Source organism: Equus quagga, chromosome 17 (assembly GCF_021613505.1).
Source record: "Equus quagga isolate Etosha38 chromosome 17, UCLA_HA_Equagga_1.0, whole genome shotgun sequence".
NCBI classification, from domain to species: Eukaryota; Metazoa; Chordata; class Mammalia; order Perissodactyla; family Equidae; genus Equus; species Equus quagga.
In genome coordinates this window covers 17,797,283-17,818,336 of record NC_060283.1, presented here as the reverse complement: position 1 = coordinate 17,818,336, position 21,054 = coordinate 17,797,283, and the positions used below count along the sequence as shown (strand labels likewise).

At 34.6% G+C, this 21,054-nt stretch overlaps 1 pseudogene; it reads right to left on the bottom strand.

Moving 5' to 3' along the window:
* Positions 1-49: 49 nt before the first annotated feature.
* LOC124229159 (olfactory receptor 5D18-like) lies at positions 50-19,914 on the bottom strand (annotated as a pseudogene).
* Between the last annotated feature and the right edge of the window lie 1,140 nt (positions 19,915-21,054).

Genomic DNA, 21,054 nt, shown 5'->3' with positions numbered 1-21,054 from the left:
TGTTCTGCTCCAATTTGGAGTCTTACTTGACAACTCACTGACTTTTTGATTATGGGCAATGAGCTTTATCTTTCAGTACTTTAGTTTCCTCATCTGGAAAACAAGAAACAAATAATATTTATCAATAGTGTTATTTTATATAATGATCCATAAATGCTTGTAGTACTTTGGGCATTGAATATCCCATGATAAAATAAAATTATATAAGAGCAAAGGAGACGTATAATGAAAACAGAAAAACATTGCATAGAATATAGTAGTAATATGATCATGGCAGAAGTCACCTTGGGAAGATTAAACACTTTTAATACAAAAAAAACAAAACATTGAAATTCTTTGGGGAAAAATGTGTTATCAGGCATTCACAATTCTATATTGATATGTTGCAAGTGGCCCTCTTCTAGTGATATCCCATTATCAAGGACTCATAGAACATCTACTTAGGAAGATCTTTAAGTGGTCTTGTCAATAATCCCACTAACTGTTTTCTCTGAATTAGATACACACCATATGGTGATTTATATGGCTCAAAATGCCCAATGGTTTGGGGCTGGCCCCGTGGCCGAGTGGTTAAGTTTGTGCGCTCCGCTGTAGGCGGCCCAGGGTTTCGTTGGTTCGAATCCTGGGTGCGGACATGATACTGCTCATCAAAACCACGCTGAGGCAGCGTCCCACATACCACAACTAGAAGGACCCACAACGAAGAATATACAACTATGTACTGGGGGCTTTGGGGAGAATAAAGGAAATAAAATCTTTAAAAAAAAATGCCCAATGATTTAGAACAGTCTTCCAAGGAAGTATTTTGGAAATATTCTTGATAGCTTCACATTGAATATCTTCAGTTGGTTGTGCAGTCTGCTTGTAGTACATATTGTATTAAAAAGAAAAAAAACCCTGCTTATTTATCAGTGGTTATAAATAACACACACAAAATAGTACTAAAAAAAAAGTATCATCTCTTAAAACAATAACTGAAAACGTTTTTTTGGTGAGGCAAACTCAGGTGTAGTGGCCAATGAGGAATGAAAAATTGTGTAATATTCAAAATATAAATATTTCATTTTTCTAAACCAATAGGAGTTTGGATATTAGAAATTTCACATTATTAAACCTAAAAAAATAATTGTTTCTAGAAATGAATGTGGAGATGCAGTGAATACAATGTTGTCATCATAAGTATGTCTGTGAACTTGCACCACTTTCAGTTTTGTTTGCAGCAGGCAACGGCCTGTCATCAAATCTCCACTAATCCCAGGTACAGAACATCAGCTGTGCAACAACACTTTCCATCCCAGAGAATACTGAGTTGACCTTGTGTTCACTGCATGTATTTCGTCAAATGGATTGACAAAAATGGCTTCTCTAAATTCAGGAACTTAGATTGCTTTTATTGGATCACAATGGTGCAGGTTAAGAATTTTGAGATAGATCTGCTACTTCTGCTAGAAAGCTAGGTGAAACAATTATATCAATAAAGGTTCTAGAACCTGGAATGGAGAAAGAATCCTTGGAATTGTTAGGTCTTATTCTGTCTAATATAAAAACTAAGTGACCTTTGTGAAAGACCGTAAACCAAAATTAACGCAAAATTTGATACAGGTGAAAAGCAGAGAATTTCTGAGCATTTTCATATGCCTGGTGTTCAGACTTCATTAGCAATGCTTCTACGGTGTTTCTTACAGTAATGTACCTGTCGCCACAGCTAAAGATCCCTCCTCGAACTCATCTAGTGAAACTTACCAAAGCAGTAAACATCATAGTGAATGCTGTGTTTGAAAATTTCTTTTAAGTAATATTCTTTCTATTGTATTTTGTAGTACTTTCCAGGTTCAAGTGGATCTAACTTTATCTCTGGAGTTCACAGAAATTAAAGCTAACCCGCTTTTACATGATAGACTTTCAAATGTGATGATATTTAAAACAGATGTCTTGCTCTTTTATTCTTTAGGTGAGCGTTACTAGTGTTGTTTGATTTATTTGGTTTTGTTTTGTTTCCATTTTTTTCACCACACTGGTTTCAAAATATTCCAGAGGAACTACTCAATATTCTGTGTATACCACTGGCCTCTCTGAGCTGATATTGAAACTAAAACTAAGTACATTTTCTCAGGGATATCCTGCCAGGCCAAGAGACAAGGAAGTCACCAATCTGCTCTTATTTGCTGCATATCTAATAACAATGCCTAACTGAGAGCTTGTAGTCAAATATTTGAACTGTGTTAGATCAATTTACTGTCTCGCTAACTTCTGTCCATGATTTACCAGTAAGCAACAAATTCCATGTATGCACTTGAAATTTTCAGACAAAGTTGGGGAATGTTCATTTATTGTTAAATTTCATGCACTGCTTGACTTTTTTCTTCTCCTCTTTGATACTTGCATGACTTTTCATTCTAATTAAATTGACTGTTGACCACAATGCTTCTTGCATTTACTCAGCCCATTGCTTGGAATTCCTTTGCTATTTCTTCAGGTTCCATCACTATTACCAATTATTAGTGACCATTCCATTATCATTACCATTTGGGGTATTTCTTAAATTTGATAAATATTTCTTCACCTCTACTTTTGAAGAGTACAAATGTTCTGTTCAACATGCTGTGCTCAACACAAACTTTAAGTAAAATATTTACAGGTAGTTTGAACAACCTAGGAGAGTTCAAAATCCCTTACAATGAATGTAACACGTCCTCACCCATCTCACAACCATTTTGAGGGCCAAGATCACATTGTATATTTATAGTTCCCCAATAAAACAGGTAGTAAAAATGCATAAAGAAGACAACGATGGTTGAGGTAATGTTATGGTGATAATTTTATCAAAGTCGTTAAGTTTTTGTTTTTAACTAACTTAACTTGGTACCTAAGCTATAGGTACAGCTTCAGCTACATATGACTGAGGCTGAATGAATAAACTACATCCTTGTTCACAGAACAGAAAAAAAGAAATTAAAATGTCCCACATTTTTCTTATCAGACAGTTTTTTTATAAAACTATAATATTTACCTTTATTTTCTCCTCCTTCAGAGAAGGGATCTGTGTGACTGGATGGAGAAAAGGTACCATTATGTCCTGCCGTGTTGTAAACAGCGTGGACTTAAGGAAGCAAATCTCATTAGTTCAGATTCATCCTTCATCATTTATTACATACATAGGTTTAGCAACTTGTTTAATTTTATGAGCTTCAATTTTATCATCTTTAAAATGTGGATAATAACACTATGCTAGATCATTTAGTATTTAGTGTGAGCATCTTAAATGAGGTATGACTTTAAAACTTCTGAAAAAAAATCCTACACTTAGTTAAAGCCTCCCGAAACATCGGCTCCATTCCATCTAGATATTTTAATGCTGTTGATCTCCAAGAAAATAGCATCAGTTCCATGTTCTGAACATGTCTTTGCGGTGTAAATTTGGAAAACTATTTTAAAAATAGACATACCCTGGACTCCTTTAAATTTCAGATTTTTCACTCAGTCTGGGATTCACAATTGTATCCATTTCTAATCCACTGATACATAATCTTCATTTCTTCTTGTTTTCCTAACCCAATCTGGTTCTTTCTGACCCTCTTTTTGCCATATCTGTGATTGTGAGAAGGGCAATCAGGCAAAAACGAAAAAAGCGAAACATTCAAAATGTACCTCCTTCTTCATTTCCACTCTTATCAACTATCCACTCATCTGGATGTAAGATTTCTGACTATGCTGCCAAACTACAATCCAATCTGTAAGATTAATTTTTTTTAACTCTCATTTAGCCTGGAATGCTATAGTGTAGGTGTTTTGGAAGGCATTTTATGCCTACATGAGTCAAATTGAAACTCATCGACCTTGTTTCTCTAATATCTCCAGGAACTGTATAACCACATACTTTTGTCACTACAAAACTGCTTCATTCACAGCAATGTTTGAAATCTTTATTGTACAAAAACAAGTCATTTGTATCTTCTAATCTTCCACTGTCTAGGCCTCTCAAATGGCACCTCTACCCTTATTCTTTTACACTGTGTGATCACTTCATGAATTATTACATACCTCTTCCAAGAAAACATTGGTGGTTAATCCAATGTCCTGTCTCTTACTCTCTTTCTACTCATATCATCATGCCATTTACACGACTGGCGTATTTTGCTGTTTTTATGTATATGTGTTTGTATGTGTGTTTTAGCCTATTCTCTGAAGAATATCACTTCTTTAGGACAAGCCTTATATTTAACATTTCATCTACAAAACTCTCATACGCTTAACAGAACGATTAGAGACATATATTCAAGTTCAGGACAATGGTCATGGGAATAATTAAAGTAGAATTTAGCCTGTTGGTTGTAACCATAAACTAGGAGATATTACTGTTACTCAGCTCATGTAGGTTTTCCCTGTCAATCATTAGCTAGATTTCAATATCACTCACATCAGAATGAAAAGATGATCCTAGGTTGAATCAACTCACCAAAAGCCAGATATTCCTGACGTATTTTTATTGAAGGCTTCCTTGTTAGTATCAATAAACTGCATATACATTCTGTTGCAACAGTAAAATTTTTGATCAAACTTTTCCAGTCTTTTAGATAGTTGATGATTCTTGCAAAATATAACTCAGTAAAGATACCAAGAAATGTCATTTCTGCAATTGTCAAAAAATTTTGGAGATAGCATAGAGATGTCCTTGAGGAATAGACAGACCTGGAAACTATACTCCATGGTCACGTAATTGTTTTATCTCTAACTATCTGATCTGGGGACACATGCCCTGGAGAATCCTGAAACAATTTGTTATCATGGGCTACAAACAAAATAATTAGAGGAAACTTCTTCTTCTGCAACTTAGAATATAATTTCTTTTAATTTATCAACATGATGCTCTTTATGTGCTAAGAAAAATTCACATCTATATAAAGGCTATACTTCTTAAAATCATGAGACAAATTGTAGCCATGTCTATTCCAATGACCCCAACATAATTATATTTCATGTCATATGTTTCTTTAGTTACCTTTTTTTACTCATGCACTTGTACATGTATTTAGATAGAAGCACATTTAACATTATACTGTACAAATTTTTACATTCAACCATTTAGGATTATTGTTTGCTACATCCTGAATATGCCTGCCTTCAGGTGAAGGCTGGGAGATTTGAGATGTGTTAATTTATGCCCATTTTGGCTATAGATCCAGTTATATTCTTCTGTTCAAGCATAGGGGTCATAGTGTTGATGTTTTAAAACTGTGTGATTACTGCACCTACTCTTCTAAAACATGTAGAAAGAAAATAGTGTTAAATATTGACCTCTCCTGTCACAGGTCTTCAAGGAAAAAAGGTAACATTTGTACCTACTACATCCAAAAATTTAAAAGAAGAGTAGCATATAAATCAATTGGGAGAAGAAATATCCTGTAACCATTACTTAATACAACGATTAGAGAAGTAAAATATTATCTATTATAAATTTAGCTTCATAATTAAAATACCTACTTTCAGGCTGAAAGTACAATGTGAGAATTTTTGAAAAAAATGTTGCTTTGCATTTGCCTAAAGGAACTGCACATTGAAGAGTATTTACCAAAATAAAAGGACATCCTATTCTAAAAGCATTTTGCAATTATTCACTTTTTTCTTTTATTTCCCACTAAAAGAAAAGTAGAGTGCTAAATTACAAGTTATATAACATCAAAGTCAGTATTTTAAAATATTCCATTATAATTTTATCTCAGAAATCTTATTAAATGTACCAAATATCCCATGATGCATATATGGTCAAACTTCCTCAATCCCTTTTTGCTCTTAAAAGATCTTTATTAAGCTATACATACACACACTTGTAAAGTACCTGATAGGGCCATTTACTTATGGCCCTTGGTTGGTAAACAATTAAAAATTAAAGTAAATCATTTGTTACTATTGTAACACACTACAAATTTTGAGAATTATTTTGTATATCCCTAAAAAACTAAGTTACATAAGACACATGATTTGATGTAAAGAATTCTGTTAAAGAGTATTCAATTTCCATATGAAAATGACATTCTAAATCATTAGAGGAAACAGATAACATTTATTTTGTTGAGTTAGAACCACAACACATGGATATCTCTCTATTCTCCACTTGTAAACTTTCATCATAATCAGTAAGTCACAAGTAGAAAAGGAAATTCTTATATATTAATCTCAATCAGTCATGTGCTTAAAGCAACCAATTATCTATCAATTATTAAAAAAAAAACTTTAGTAAAACTTGTCCAAGTCAGAATTTATCTATCTGCTATAGAATTATCTGGTGTTATCAAGAAAGAATGTGTTTGATGAGGTAAATGTTTTCATCAATCTTTAGTAGATTTTGGGCCCAATTCTACACTTCTCCCTATACCCATGACCTTTGACTTGTTACTTTATAGTTCTATAAGAGGCAGATGACTTTCCCACACTGACTTTGGGCTTAGCCATATGGTTTGCTTTGACCCATAAAATATCAGCATGTGAGACCCAAACAGGGGCTTGAAATATGCTTTTGTTGTTGGGCATACTTTATTGTTATTTATCATTCAACATAGACCTTTAACCAAGTGGCTCGATGGCGATGACATACATATAGGCATGTAGATTGAAGGTTAGCTGATCTGGTTACTCAGTCATGACACTCAAGTGACCCAACTGGTATCAACAGAGCTACCTCAGTCAAGCCACTGATTCAAAATGATTGTTATTGTTGCATACCACTGGAGTTCATGGTTGATTACTTTTGATCAATAAAGAACTGATGCCTAAATAAGATCTTTATAATGTATTATCAATATTCTTGTGGTTATACTGTACCATCATAGGGGAAGCTAGGTAAAAGATATGAAGATCTCTCTATACTATTTATTACAACTTAAAATGAACCTAAAATTAAGTCAACAAAATTTCCAATAAATAAGTAAGTAAATAATAACGTACAACCACACTGATGTGAATTGAAAAAACTAGAGTGATGGACTCATGTTTCCAAAATATGACAGCTTCTTGTGCCAGTAGAGAGAGGGAAGATGTCTTATATTTGTTTATACCAATTGTAATTTAACTATTCAATATTAGGGACTTTTTAAGGGAGATATACTTATTATTTATTTTTGTTTCCTGGGTAATCTTCAGATGCTAAGACAGTTCTTATGGAGTTAAATATATACTTTTAAAGATATTTAGGATTTCATGTTGAACAGCTCTTCAAGTACTACTTCTATATTAAGGAGTAAATGCTCACATTGTAAGCTATAACTTTTCAGATCATCTCAAAAATATTACACTTCACATGATTTAAATTGACTGAAATTTAACCCTGGCAACCATATGGTCATGTATATTAACACAAGTCTTTACACTCCAATTTCTGAATCAAAAATTATTTTACGTAGTCTGACCTTTCATCCATAACATGTTTTGTAATGTTAAGATTACTTTACTAAATTTTAGAGGGAACAGATATTGGGCTTTCAATTGCAAGCTTACCATAGGTTCATGTACTGCTTGCTATTTGGCAACTCTTACCAGTACTCTCAAAAAGAAATAATGAATATTCCTAGCTTTATATTTTATCCCACAACAATCTAGCATTGATTAACTTCTTTTTTTTTTTTTTAATTTTTGAGGAAAATTAGCTCTGAGCTAAAATGTGCCACCAATCCTCCTCTTTTTGCTGGGGAAGACTGGCCCTGAGCTAACATTCGTGCCCATCTCCCTCTATGGTATATGTGGCATGCCTGCCACAGCACGGCTTGACAAGAGGTGCATAGGTATGCACCCAGGATCCAAACCAGCAAACCCCAGGCAGCCAAAGTGGAACATGCGAACTTTACTGCTGCACCACCAGACTGGTCCCTTTTTTAACTTCCTGACTATCTCTTTCACATCTTTGTTCCTGAGACTGTAGATCAGTGGGTTCAGCATGAGGATGAACACTGTATAAATGTTAGAGGCCATCTTGATCATGAGCCATGAACTCTTGGAGTTAGGAACACAGGAGAGAATAAGGACAGTCCCATGGAAAACGGTAATGGCAGTCAAGTGGGAGGCACATGTGTAGAAGGCTTTGTGGCTCCCACTAGTTGAAGGTATCTTCAAGACAGTGATAAAGATGAAAACATAGAAAGTAAGAGTGATCATCATGCTGATCATCAACTATTTCATTGCATGTGGCAGAGACTAAAATGATCTTCTGGCTAATGTAGGGATCATAGCAGGAAATGACAACAATGGCAGTACGCTCACAGAGTTACTTATGAAGTTAATCCCACAAAAGGATAAGGTAAACAAAAAGTATATGAATGTTAAGGAACAGGCTATACCCCAAGAATATGATGCACCCACTAACAAGGAGCAAAGCTTCTGAGACATTACAACTGGGTAGAGGAGATGGTTACATATGGCCACAAATCAGTCATACGCCATTGCTACCAATATCAACATTTCTGTCACCACACAGGTGCATGCGAAGAAGAATTGCAAGATGCGTTCTGTGAAGGAGATGGTTCTGTTTTCCATCACCAAGTTTTCTAATAGTTTGGGTATAGCTACAATGAAATAACAGAACTCAATGAAGGATAAGTGACTGGGAAAAAGTCATACACGGGGATGTGGAGCTTGGGATTGATCTGGATAATCACGATCACGCCCGGGTTCCCAGTACAGTGACTGTGTGGATGGTCAGAAATACAAAAAACAGAGGCAACTGGAGTTTTGAATATTCTGAGAAGCCCAAAACAAGAAAGTTGACTTCACCACTGTGTTTTTCTTGGTCCCAGTGGACCACGCATCAAAGTTGATCCAGAGAAGTAAGAAGCAAAATTTAAATATGTAAGATAATAGCAGAAATGTTGAGAGGCTCAATGAGTCTCTTTAAGATTGTTGCTGAAAATGCTGGATTTTTCACTGTTATATTATTTCAAAAGTTAGTATTCACTTATATAAAAATTACACAATGAATAATAATTCTGTGTGAGCCAAATAATCAAATACAAGATTAAGTAAGGGAGAACAAAAAACTGAGTAGACCCTGCTCTGTTTTAAATAATAAACCTCAGGGTCATCATAGGCAGCTGACTTCATGAGAAGGGCTGCTCTAAACTCTCTTGAATCAGAGCTTAGTAAAAATAGTTGCACTGGAGGAAATACATATCATGAGTTTCATCAGTTTCTTCCTTGCTTCACTTCTTTAGCTGTGAGACAATTAACTTACATCTGTCAAAAATGTTTAAAATGCTAACATCGCTACAAAATCATGAAGTTAATATTTTCTTCGTTGTTCTACCTCCTTTTCAGTGTCCTCCTGACTCAAAGTAATCCAGTACACATTCTGGAGCTGTGCTGTAGAAATATACAAAACTTTTCACTCATGTGGAACTAATTTTGAAAATATTGAGTCCATGCCACGTTATATTATTCATCAGGAGGTGATTACAGCAAAATATGTGCTGTGTCTTCAGTGATAATAAAACGGTATTGAACAAAAAGTCCTTCTTTTTTCAATGTAGTAAATTTTGGAAGTAGGGTAGTGACAAACAATAAGAACTATGAAAGCCCTGGCCAATGTATATAAATTTCAGGCTGCAAGGAAAACACATTCTATGATTTTGCATTAAGTTTAAAGCTTTTCCAAAGACGGGTGACAGGGTATAAACCCATCTCAAATAGGACACTATAATATTTCTTGAATATTACTTGGTACCACTAGGCATTTCTTCAACAGTAAAATGAGAATATTAATAATACAAAATTTAAATCACTAGAAAGGAAGCTACTTCGCAATGAATATAAAAGCTATAAGATATGGTGTAATGCATAGTAGATATTCAACATTCTTACTTATTATAATTGGTATGGTTTCAAAAACACTATTTGGTTGTGAAATTCAGGCCATAGCATTGGCAGCTATCAACAGGTGGGGGCATTTGGGAACACAATATAGAAGTTCTTTCCTATAGAACCTACACAATAGAAATACTGTAGGTTTTCTTTGGGTACTTCAACGAGGATACATAGTAAACATTCCCCATACTCTCATGAATTTTTTCGTTATGCTATAGCTTTCTCTGATTTCCACATGCTTCTGCCTGTAGGAACAATATCTTTCACAACCAATCCCACAACAGATGCTCTGTAAAAATCATTTAAATGGTCCTTAGCATTGCAAAGCTAGATTATAGCCATTTTTCTCAGCAACATTCCTCAATTTATAATATTCCATGCAACATTGAGAGAATAATTTTCCATGATTACTTTAACCTGACCACCAATTATTTTTAAGATTTCAAATACTTTTTATTAGTGTATTCATAAAATTTACATTGTTCAGTCTGGCTAGGCCAAAAATCCTTGCATCTATAAATTCAACTTCATTACCACTTAGTATGTTTTTTTAGTCATGATGGATTTATCAAGTTCTGTCACATAGCACATGCTCATTTGCATACAGTTTCTTTTCCCATTGTATTCTTATTCTTATAATGTCTCATTTTCCACTATTGTCGACACTGCTCACTGTGTCTTCTCCTTTTTAGACATATGAACGTTAAAATTTGTAACTCGCAATCACCATATGCTGTATTCTATCATTTACAACTATGGTTATTATTGTCACTTTGTTCCTCAGAGATTATAGGAAGTGTGAAGACAAGGCCAATTTTTCATTATTCTCTATCTGCCAAAATGTTTATTTCATTGTTGGCTACAATGTGGTTATCCAATGAGAAAACCAGGATGAATCTCATTTGAAAGAAAGAAGGAATCAGAATATAATACCATAAGCCCTCTCCTAGCAAAACTAAGTAGATTTGTGGGCACTTTATTCTACACTGCAAAGATCACTGGGACTCCATAATTTCCTTCTAAAGTAAAACAAAAGAATACTTTAACTCATGTAAAGAGAGAAGCTGTTGATTGAGTCATTTACTGAAGAATTCATTGCTAAGACTAATGAATTACAGGAATACTCCTGCTTGGCATTTAATTAGTAGAAATAGATCTGTAAAAAGTAGTAGGAGTCAACAAAATATTTCATTAAATGTTTCACGTAAGAAATTTTTTTCCAACCCATGCAGAAAGCTCAGAGATTCCGGAAATAAGATGACACCTGAAAACTAAATCATAGCATCAAACTGTATTACAGATATGTGACATCAAGACCTTATGGATATGGAGACTAGAAACATTACTGAAGTATGGCCTTGAAAATTGCCATTCAAGTAATTAGATGTAACACTGTCCTGTGTAATATCTTGGCTATATATTATTTTCCTAAAGCCCTGGGGCATTTTCATTATTACCTTTATTCAATTAATCTTAAGACAAATGAGACTGTATATATCTTGACTTTACATGGATGTAGAAAACAGAAATGTGCAAGGGAAAAAAACATCTATAAGACACTGGAAGAGATAGCTGTTATTAATACTTGAATTTATTTCTTCTATTTTCTCTTGAAGATATATTTCTGTTCCTATGTTTCTAAATATAGAGCTGCCTAAGCAATAAGTTGCATTGTTTATTTTTCCTTTGTTAGTAATATCTCATAAAATTCATTTTCTATTCATGCTATTGGTACTCTTGATAGATACTTGCTTTGGCCTTTTAAATATAAGTAAAGTGCCCTCACATATTAATATTTACTGTTGAATCTGAAAAACAATTTCGATTATATGTTTCCTAAAACTATTGGTTTATGTGACAGATGGTATATTCATTAATCTTGGTAACTCTATCCATCATGCCTTTAAAGACACAAATCAAATTTAACAGTGACCTGATGCAGTAGATGATTGTTTCTCACTAGAACAAGGTCAAAATACATTCTTGAACATTAAGCAGCTCTATTCCACATAGTAACATAAGGGCGCAGGTTTCTTCCAACTTGTGGTTCACCATGAGTACAGTGCTTCCAGGGTATGATTCTTTTTTGTAAATGAAGAAGAGGCAATCATGGAACAACTCATAAATACTTCTTTTCTTTTTTCTTCTTCTTTTTTTTTTTCTGGGGAAGATTCACCCTTTGCTAACATCTGTTGTCAATCTTCTTCTCTTTATGTGGGGCTCTGGCACAGCATGGCCGCTGATGGACAAGCGGTGTGGTTACATGCCTGGAGACCAAACCCAGGCCACTGAAGCAGAGCATGCTGAGCTTTAACCAATAGGTTGGCCCTGTAAATATATCTTTAGAAAAGCTCTGTCTCCTTAAAGCTGACCTTGCACAGCATATAGCAAAATCAAGGTCAAGAGAGAGCAGTCCCAGGAACAATACACATGAGGATAAAAGATTAAAAGAAATATGGATCTAGGTTCATCAGGGACATTGACCTGTACTTTTCTTGTACTGTCTTCATCTAGCTTTGGTATCAGGGAAATGTTGGGCTCTTAACATTGGTTTAGAAGATTCCCTGTACTTTTTGGAAGAGTTTAAGAAGAATTGATCTTAATGCTTCCTTAAATATTTGGTAGAATCCTCGACAAAAGACTAGCAAATAGAATCCAACTACATACTGAAATGATCATATGACATGACCTAGTGAGAGTTTTCCAGGAATACATGTGCGATTTAACCTAATAGAACCAATCAGTGCAATACACAACATAAATAGAACAGAGAAATAAAAACACATGATCATCTCAATTAACACAGAGAAAGCATTTGACAAGTTTAAACAGTTTCATGATGAAAACATTGAGAAAACCAGGAATAATAGGGAAATTTCTCAATCAAATAAATGCTATTATGAAACTAAAAAAGGTCACTTATGAAAAATCCACAGGTAGCATACCGAATGGTTAAAGATTGAAACTTTTCCACTAATTTGAAGAGGATAAGGATGCAGCTTTCATCACTGCTGGTCTTTTTTTACTGAAGTTCTAGCCAGAGTAATCAGGCTATAAAAAGAAATAAAAGGCATCCAAGTCAGAAAGAAGTTAAACAATCTCTATCCATGGTATATATGGTATATTTATCTCAGCCTCAGTCTCTGCAGTAATTGATTCAAATTCATCATAAGAAAAAAGCTTCTCCTCCTAACTAAAGTTCCATTGCTTCAGTCTTCTGTACTGCTCATAATTCATTATCCAGAAAGATGGAAGTAAATGAGTTCATGGTTTTAACACTCTATCCCTTCTGTTACCAGTTTGCTCAGCATTTTTATTATGAAAAGTTGCTTAATTTCCTTAACTATTCTTTACATCTGTTGCAGTCAGTATATGTGTTTCTACTTTATTTTGTTAATGTGGTGAATTACATTGATGGATTAGAAATAATACACCAAACTTGTATTCCTGGGTTAAATCCATCTTGGATGTGATGTATTATCTTTTTATATATCAATGAATTTATTTGCTCTCTTAAGTTTTAGTAAATTATTTGTCAATTTATGTTTATGATAAATTGCTCAGTAATTTATATAACTGGTGATACTGGGATCATAAAATGAACTGGAACATGTTTCCCTCTTATTCTTGTTCAGGTAAATTTATGCAAGATTGTTATTATATTTTCTCAAATTTTGGATAAGAGCATAATTTTTATAAGGCTTTCCTGTAATTTTGATGATAGCAGTGGGGAAAAAACACCAAATATAACTAGAAAATCACTCCTAGGTGTTGCTTCTCTCAGAGCCACAAGCTCAGGACTATTTTCATACAGCTTCTATTGGGTTTTATTCTTGTGCCTAGAATGCAACTTTCCTCATGAAGGAGATTGTGCTTGAGCTTGAATGAACAATGTATCTAGGCAACAATATTCAGGAAAACCAGAGTATTGATGTAGGCATTCCACAATCCTTCCCATAACAGCCCATTTATATTTTCTTTGTCTTTTTCATGGTCAGTCTTTTTCTAAGATAATGAATAGTAGGGAAGATGAGTTATGCAGTAAAAAATATCACTTACCACCCATGGAAAAGTCATATCAAAGATAATTGTCCAGAATTTTCAAATTCCCTGAAGTCGTATTTTTTAAACATGACATGAAAATTAATATTTACATAATGTAGTCTACATTCAAATTATAACACTTTCTCTAAGAGACTATTAATTCTTTCTTTAAATCTTTTGAATATCTTCACCTAAATTCTTGACACAGTTCCTCAGAAGTGAAACAAAAATCTGCACCTATCCAAACTACTACCAAGACTTTAAAGTAAGAAGAGTGTAATTCGTAGATAGAAATAAAGAGCCCATCACTAGCACTTTGTAGAATCCTCAAGAGAATAATTTATATTAACAAACATATGCTCACTTCATCATTTAGAATGCATACACTCAGATTAAAATTATAATGTTAAAATTCCTGGAGAATTTCTGAATTACATTTATGTAAATAAGTGTCCATTCAAAGCTATTTTCCAGGATAACCAACAATCTCTTTTTTGGGGGGAGGAGGAGGAAGACTAGCCTTGAGCTAACATCTGTGCACATCTTCCTCTCCTTCTTTTTGTGTGGGACGCCTGCCACACCATGGCTTGCCAAGTGGTGCGTAGGTCCACACCCTCAATGCAAACAGGCAAACCCAGGGCTGCTGAAGCAGAAGGCGTAAACCCAACCACTCTGCACCGGACCAGCAGCCCAACAATCTATTTTAGAGAAGCTTGCAGCTATCCAGAGTTTTCTTTTTCTTTTCAATTTTTTTTGCTCTCCCCTACAAGACAGGAAACTAATTACAGTTTTGGAAATTATAATTTACTTCATGTCTATCACCTATTTTTTTAAGATTAGGATCTTAAATCCAAGCATATGTCAAATATAGTTCACTCTGTACTGTGTTCATAACACATAAATACATTTATTCTGTCATTAAAATATTTTATTAACACACACACAGCCTGTTTAAGTACTTGTTGACTGGAACATTTAGTTAAGTATCTATGACATCCTGTTGACAGAGAATTAAAAGTTAAATAAATCACGTAACTCTATAATTATATGTTCCGGATTGTTGAAAATCTTGTTAGGTATTTATTGCTAAACAAGCAAATAAGCAGGTTAGGTTACAAAGTTTGATAGCAAATCTTTATGGTAATATAAATTAGAATTTTTTTACTAGGAAATAAAAAGCTGATGATTTGGGTGAAGCTAGTAATATAATTCACAGTGTGCAGTTTGACTGAAACTATGATATTTGGAAATTTATCAAACTCTATCCCTTGAGTCCATGATCAGCAAGCGACAATCAGCAAAGAGAGTCATTTAGTTAAGATGGTTAAACAGTCCATCAATTTATAGAAAACTCTGTCAAACTAGAACAGTTATATTTATCTGGAATATATAAGAAAAATTTTTCCCATGAAGTAAAATTGACCATAAGCTGTAGGTATATTGAAATATTGGGCCAAAATCTTCGTTCTTCTTTGTATCTATGCTCATTGTCATGTAACTTTTCAGTTCTACAAGGGGAAAATGTACTTTATCAACCATTGACTTTGTGCTTAGCTATATGGTTTGCATTGGCTAATAAAATGTTAACAAGTATGACACAAATGAGAAGTTGAACTATCTTTTGTAATAGCACATTCAGTCTTGTGACTCAGCCATTGACAATGCAAGAAAATATTCTAACTAGCACAATGGTATACAGAGAAGAGCTATCCAATAACCGTACAGATCTATAGACTGGAGGTGAGTTTGCCAGGTAGGCAAGACTTTATGAGGTTAACCAAAATGTTGTAGCTGATATTAGCAGAGCTGCCCCAATCAATTCCCCAATAAAAAATAATAATTGCATAACATTACATATCACTCAAATTTTATTTTATTATTATCAATCAACAGTTATTATATACAACTCAAGATTGTTGTGAATGACAATTTTAGGTTTAGTGATAGCTTCTTCTGAAGGGTGCGGTTTTAACTTTTATTTTCTGATGTCTTATATACAAAGAGCAAATACAATTTATATTAATGTATATACTTTAAACAAGCAATGTTCTGGACTTTGTAGGAGCCAAGACATGACTTCCTTGCAATTAAATGTACCAATGCTTCCTGTGTGGAATTAAATAAGTAATTCTTTTCAATTTAGTGTCTGAGTGTAGACCAACACTTAGTTTATTATACTGAATTTGATGTATCCTCCCTGATGACAATCTATAACTTTTTAGAACAACTTTATAAACCCATTCTGTGATGACTTAAAAAGAAGAATGAAAGATTTACTGTGCAGCCAAATGGTAATGTGTATTAACGCAGAAACCTTTACACGAGAAACTGTGTGTAGAGATTTAAGTTATCTGAACATTACTGTGTTATTTATTGTTTTATAACTAATTTACACAGTTTAAATTTAACAGATGTTAAATGATCTGTCAACTGGGGAGTTACATTAAACACATGCACTGCTTTGCTGTTTGAAAAAAGGAATTGTATTAAAAATAGTAAAAGACTTGGGCACTTCTTTACAATAGTCTTCAAAATGAATGTCTTACCTTCTTACATTAATGACATACTATTTGGTATGGATTAACTTCCTGACAATCTCTTTCACATGTTTATTCCTGAAGCTATAGATCAGTGGACTCAGCATGAAGATGAACCCTGTGTAAAAGACAGAGGCCCCCTGACCACGAGCCATGAACTTTTGGAAATAGGAGCAGAATATAGAAATGGGATGGTCCCATGGAAAATGATAATGGTGGTCAGGTGGGAGGCACAAGTGGAGAAGGCTTTCTGGTGCCCCTCAGCTGAAGACTTCTTCATGACAGCGATAAAATTAAAACAGAGGAATTAAAAATGATCATCAAGCTGCTTACTTCATTGAATGTGGCAGAGACTAAAGTACTCTTCTGGCTAATATAGGAGTCAGAGCAAGACACAGAGTCAATGGCAGTGTGCTCACAGACACAGTTATTTGTTTCCTATGAATGATAATTCCAATAGAAATTAGGTAAAGGTAGTGGAACAGACTGTGCCCCAAGAGTATGATTCACCCATCAACAAGGAACAAAGCTTCCAGGCCATTACAATGTGTAAAGAAGAGGGTTAAAATTGCCACTGATACCGAACCTGAAGTGAGTTCACTCTCCCGTTGTGCAGCAAGCCAATCTCTGACACCGGGTGTGATGGAAGAAAGTAGGAATTTTAGTTTTTCACAGCGCTGAGCAAGGAGAGATGGCAGCTAATGCAGAAATCCCAAACTCCCCAAAAAGCTAAAAGGAAGAGTTTTTATTTGGGGCTTTAGGTAGGGGAGGGGGAGCATATGGCCTTGCTGGTCAGCAGCTTTCCCACCAGCCTGTATCTCTTTGCGGGGAGGAGATAATCCAGGTGCTTGTCCTTGATGGTGTCTGTCTCCATGGAGGATAGTGGATTCTGGAGCCAGGAAGCCAGAGAGTAAGCAGGGAATTAGCGTTTTGGTTTTAACCCCATGTATGCTGGGTTTAATGTGGGGAAACTGATATCAAGTTCGATATCACCACAAATCAGTCCTATGCCAACATGAACCTTTCTGTCACCACAAATATGCATGCAAAGAAGAATTGCATGATCTGTTCTATGAAGGAGATGTCTCTGTCCTCAATAAGCAACTTTTCTAATAGTTTGGATGTAAGTACTGTAGAATAACAGAAATCAACAAAGGATTAGTTGCTGAGAAAAAATAGGTGGGGTTGTGGATTTTGGGATTGATCTTGATACCCATGATGATGCCCAGATTCCCCAGCACAGTGACTGTGTAGGTGGTTAAGAATAAGAGGAACAGAGGCACCTGGAGTCCTGGATATTCTGAGAAGCCCAAGAGAATGAAAGTGACTTCAGCACTGTGGTATTCTTCATTCCTGTGGACAAAATAGGAAAGTTGATTCAGAGAAGTGAGAAGCATAATTTGGATAAAGCAATTTAAAATGAGGAAATGTTGAGAGACTTAGTGATTATCTATAAATAAGTTTGTATAAAATACTTAGTTTCAACCATTACATTATTTCAAAAGCTAGAATTTACTACATCATAATTATAGAGTGAATGTGAAATCTATGCAAGTGGAATAATAAAAGAAGGCTGTTCAGAAAGGAAGCACAAAAACAAAGTTGGCCCAATTATATTTCAAGTTAACAGACTCAGTACCTCAGAGACTTTGGCTTCATAAGAAGTCCAGTTTAGTTTTTGTATGAATCTGAGTTTAGTTAGAATGCTTGTCTTGGAAGAAATACATATCATATGTTTCTACAATTTCTTCCATGCCTAACTTGTTTAACTATGGGAAATTAGAACTCGAAAACAAACTTAATGACTGAGCAAAATGATCAGGTTACTTTTTGTTTTTACTATTGTTGCTATAACTTTTTCTGAATTTCCCTTTCCAGTGAACTTCTTACACTCAGTTGCACATTCCCCCCCCCATATTTTAGATATTTCCTGCAGAAGAATAATGCACTTGATCAACCACATTTACCTAATTATTGAACATAGTAAAAATCTGTTATATTGTAATGTCAAATATTTAGAGAGATTTGTAGTAGAAATAAACTTAATTATAATATGTCCAGATAATTTGTATTTCACTGGAGACCTTCCTACAATATCATCATTTGATAGTCGTTTTAGTGTTCCTCAAAAACCCCAAAGCCACTGCTTCCTGAGGTATTACAGTGTGGTTTTTATTTGGTTAGGGATTTTCTTTCATTGAGTTGGTGTCAATAGACAGAAATATAGTCCTTCCAATGCCATTTTCTTAATTTCTTGATCTTCCAATAATTTTACCACCACTTGACTCATTCTTCATTGATCATGGTCCTACTCTTAACCATGCCTTTATCGATAATTCTAAGACCTCAAAAATATCAATTTCATCCACATCTGTAACATACTATGTATTGTATGTATTTTTTATCATTTACCGTTTTAACATTGTGTGTTCCACAGTAAAATAATATTCATAAAAGCAAACATGGGGCACTAGAACAGAGTAAGTACTCAATAACATTTATCAAATAAATTAATATATGAGTACATGAATGAGTGAATTCTAGCCATATAATATGCATGCACTGGGGTAAAAGCTTATAATAATACTAAGTAAGTTACATTTGACTAGAAAATGAGCACCACGCTGTAAACTCACAAAGCACTGAAACACATCTTGAATCCTGCAAAACAGAATAGCCATACTTAAACCCCATGGGACCTAAGCTTCATGAATTAGCATAACGTAAGGATATTGGGGGAGGGGAGAATGCATTGAATTCTTTTTTAAAAATGTCCTGTGTTCCTCCAAAATGTCTTGACTGCTTTTTTCTGCCATTATCATCAATTGTTCTCAAAGCCACTTCCTGACTGCTTGCTGAACCCTAAAATGGCTCTAGGCAAAGAGAAGGCTATTTCACATACAATTCTGTAAAAATTCTATGTCTTATTAGTAGCTGAAATTCAACATGTTATAGTTTTCACTCAGTTGTTTTGACTTTGTCCTCCAAGACCATATACAGCACTTAAAGGTTTCCTGTATGTATATAAAGATATCATTCAGAAGCTTGCCCTGTGTCCAAGTGGTTAAGTTTGTGTGCTCCGCTTCACCGGCGGAATCCCTGGTTTGGATCCTGGGCATGAACATGGCACTGTTTACCAGGCCTTGATGAGGCAGCACCCCACATAGCACAACCAGAGGCACTCACAACTAGAATATACAACTATGTACTGGAGGTCTTTGGGGAAAAGAAGAAGAAAAAAAGCAAAAAAGATTGGCAACAGATGTTAGCTCAGGGGTCAATCTTTAAAAGAAAAAATAAAGATATTATTCACATATCCCTGCTTTTTTTCTTTGTCACTTGCTCCTAAATTCCTTTGATTTGGTACCTGTGATTTAGTCTTCCATCACATTTATTAGTATTTCCTGAATGTTTTTTCAATTTAACATAAAACTCATTGAGTGCAAATTCCATACCTGAATGTACTTTTTCCAAAATTTGTGTTCATTCTCTATGGCTGATATAACAAGGTCTGAGCTACTAGGATTGAAAGATAAAGCATCACCATCAAGGAGAAATATAATTTCTGATATACATTAAGCTCATTCTTACCCACACATCTTTTCCCCACATGCTACTTTTTACTCCACCTCCTGCACACTGTATTTATACTAACAGAGTTGCGGCAAAGTTCATGGACCCTCATTTAGTCCTAGGATGTGTCAATCCTCTTCAGCTGACGGAGAGCACAAGGGGCTGTGCACATTCTTTTCCTCTTTCCCAGTGCATTTCCACTGGGAACGGCTTTCCCATAGCATTTCCACTGGGAACGGCTTTCCCATAGCATTTCCACTATGTGTTCAGCACTACAATAGGCAATTTAGAAACCACAAAATTATTAAACATGGACCTCATCCTCAAAATTTTTTCTTATGAGAATTATTCTGAGGAATAATGGATATAATTACAAATTATATATTACAACATATAATTCCTGTTTGCTATTAAAATTAAAGTTTGTGTGCATAAGGAGAAAGATAAGAATATTGTGATTGAAAATATCTGAAAACATTTCCTAGGTCTGTGAATAATAATAAATGTGGTGAAAGATAAGTAATCAGATATTTCTAGTTGGCTGAATGGAGTAGTAATCATTGCAGTTAGATTTACACAGGTGTTTGCTTCCTGTAAAGATTATTGAAACACATTATTTTCCTTTTAAAGTCAAATAAAATAAGGTTGAATCAGTTCACCCAAATGCAGAATAATTTGACTTTTTCATTTAGTGAAGCTTATTTGCTGAGATTAATGGACTTCAGGAAAGTTACTGCTGAGAATTAAACTTTTTAAAAAATGCAGTAACAAACCTGAAAAAATAGTAACAGTGGTAGTCTACCGTATATTGCAATGACTTCTTGCTCTAATCTATCGAAAATAAACTCAGAGTTCTCACAGAGAAAAGGAGAGCAAAAAGCTGAATCCTACCACCCAACTGTGTCACACAAATACACCACAAAGACCTTAGGGATGTTAATCTGGGAGAACATCACTGAAGTCTTGCCTTGGAGGCTACAAATAGAGCAATTAGAAGAGTTAATGCCTCATGCGATGTTTTGTTAACATGTAATTTCTTCTAACTATTGGGGAA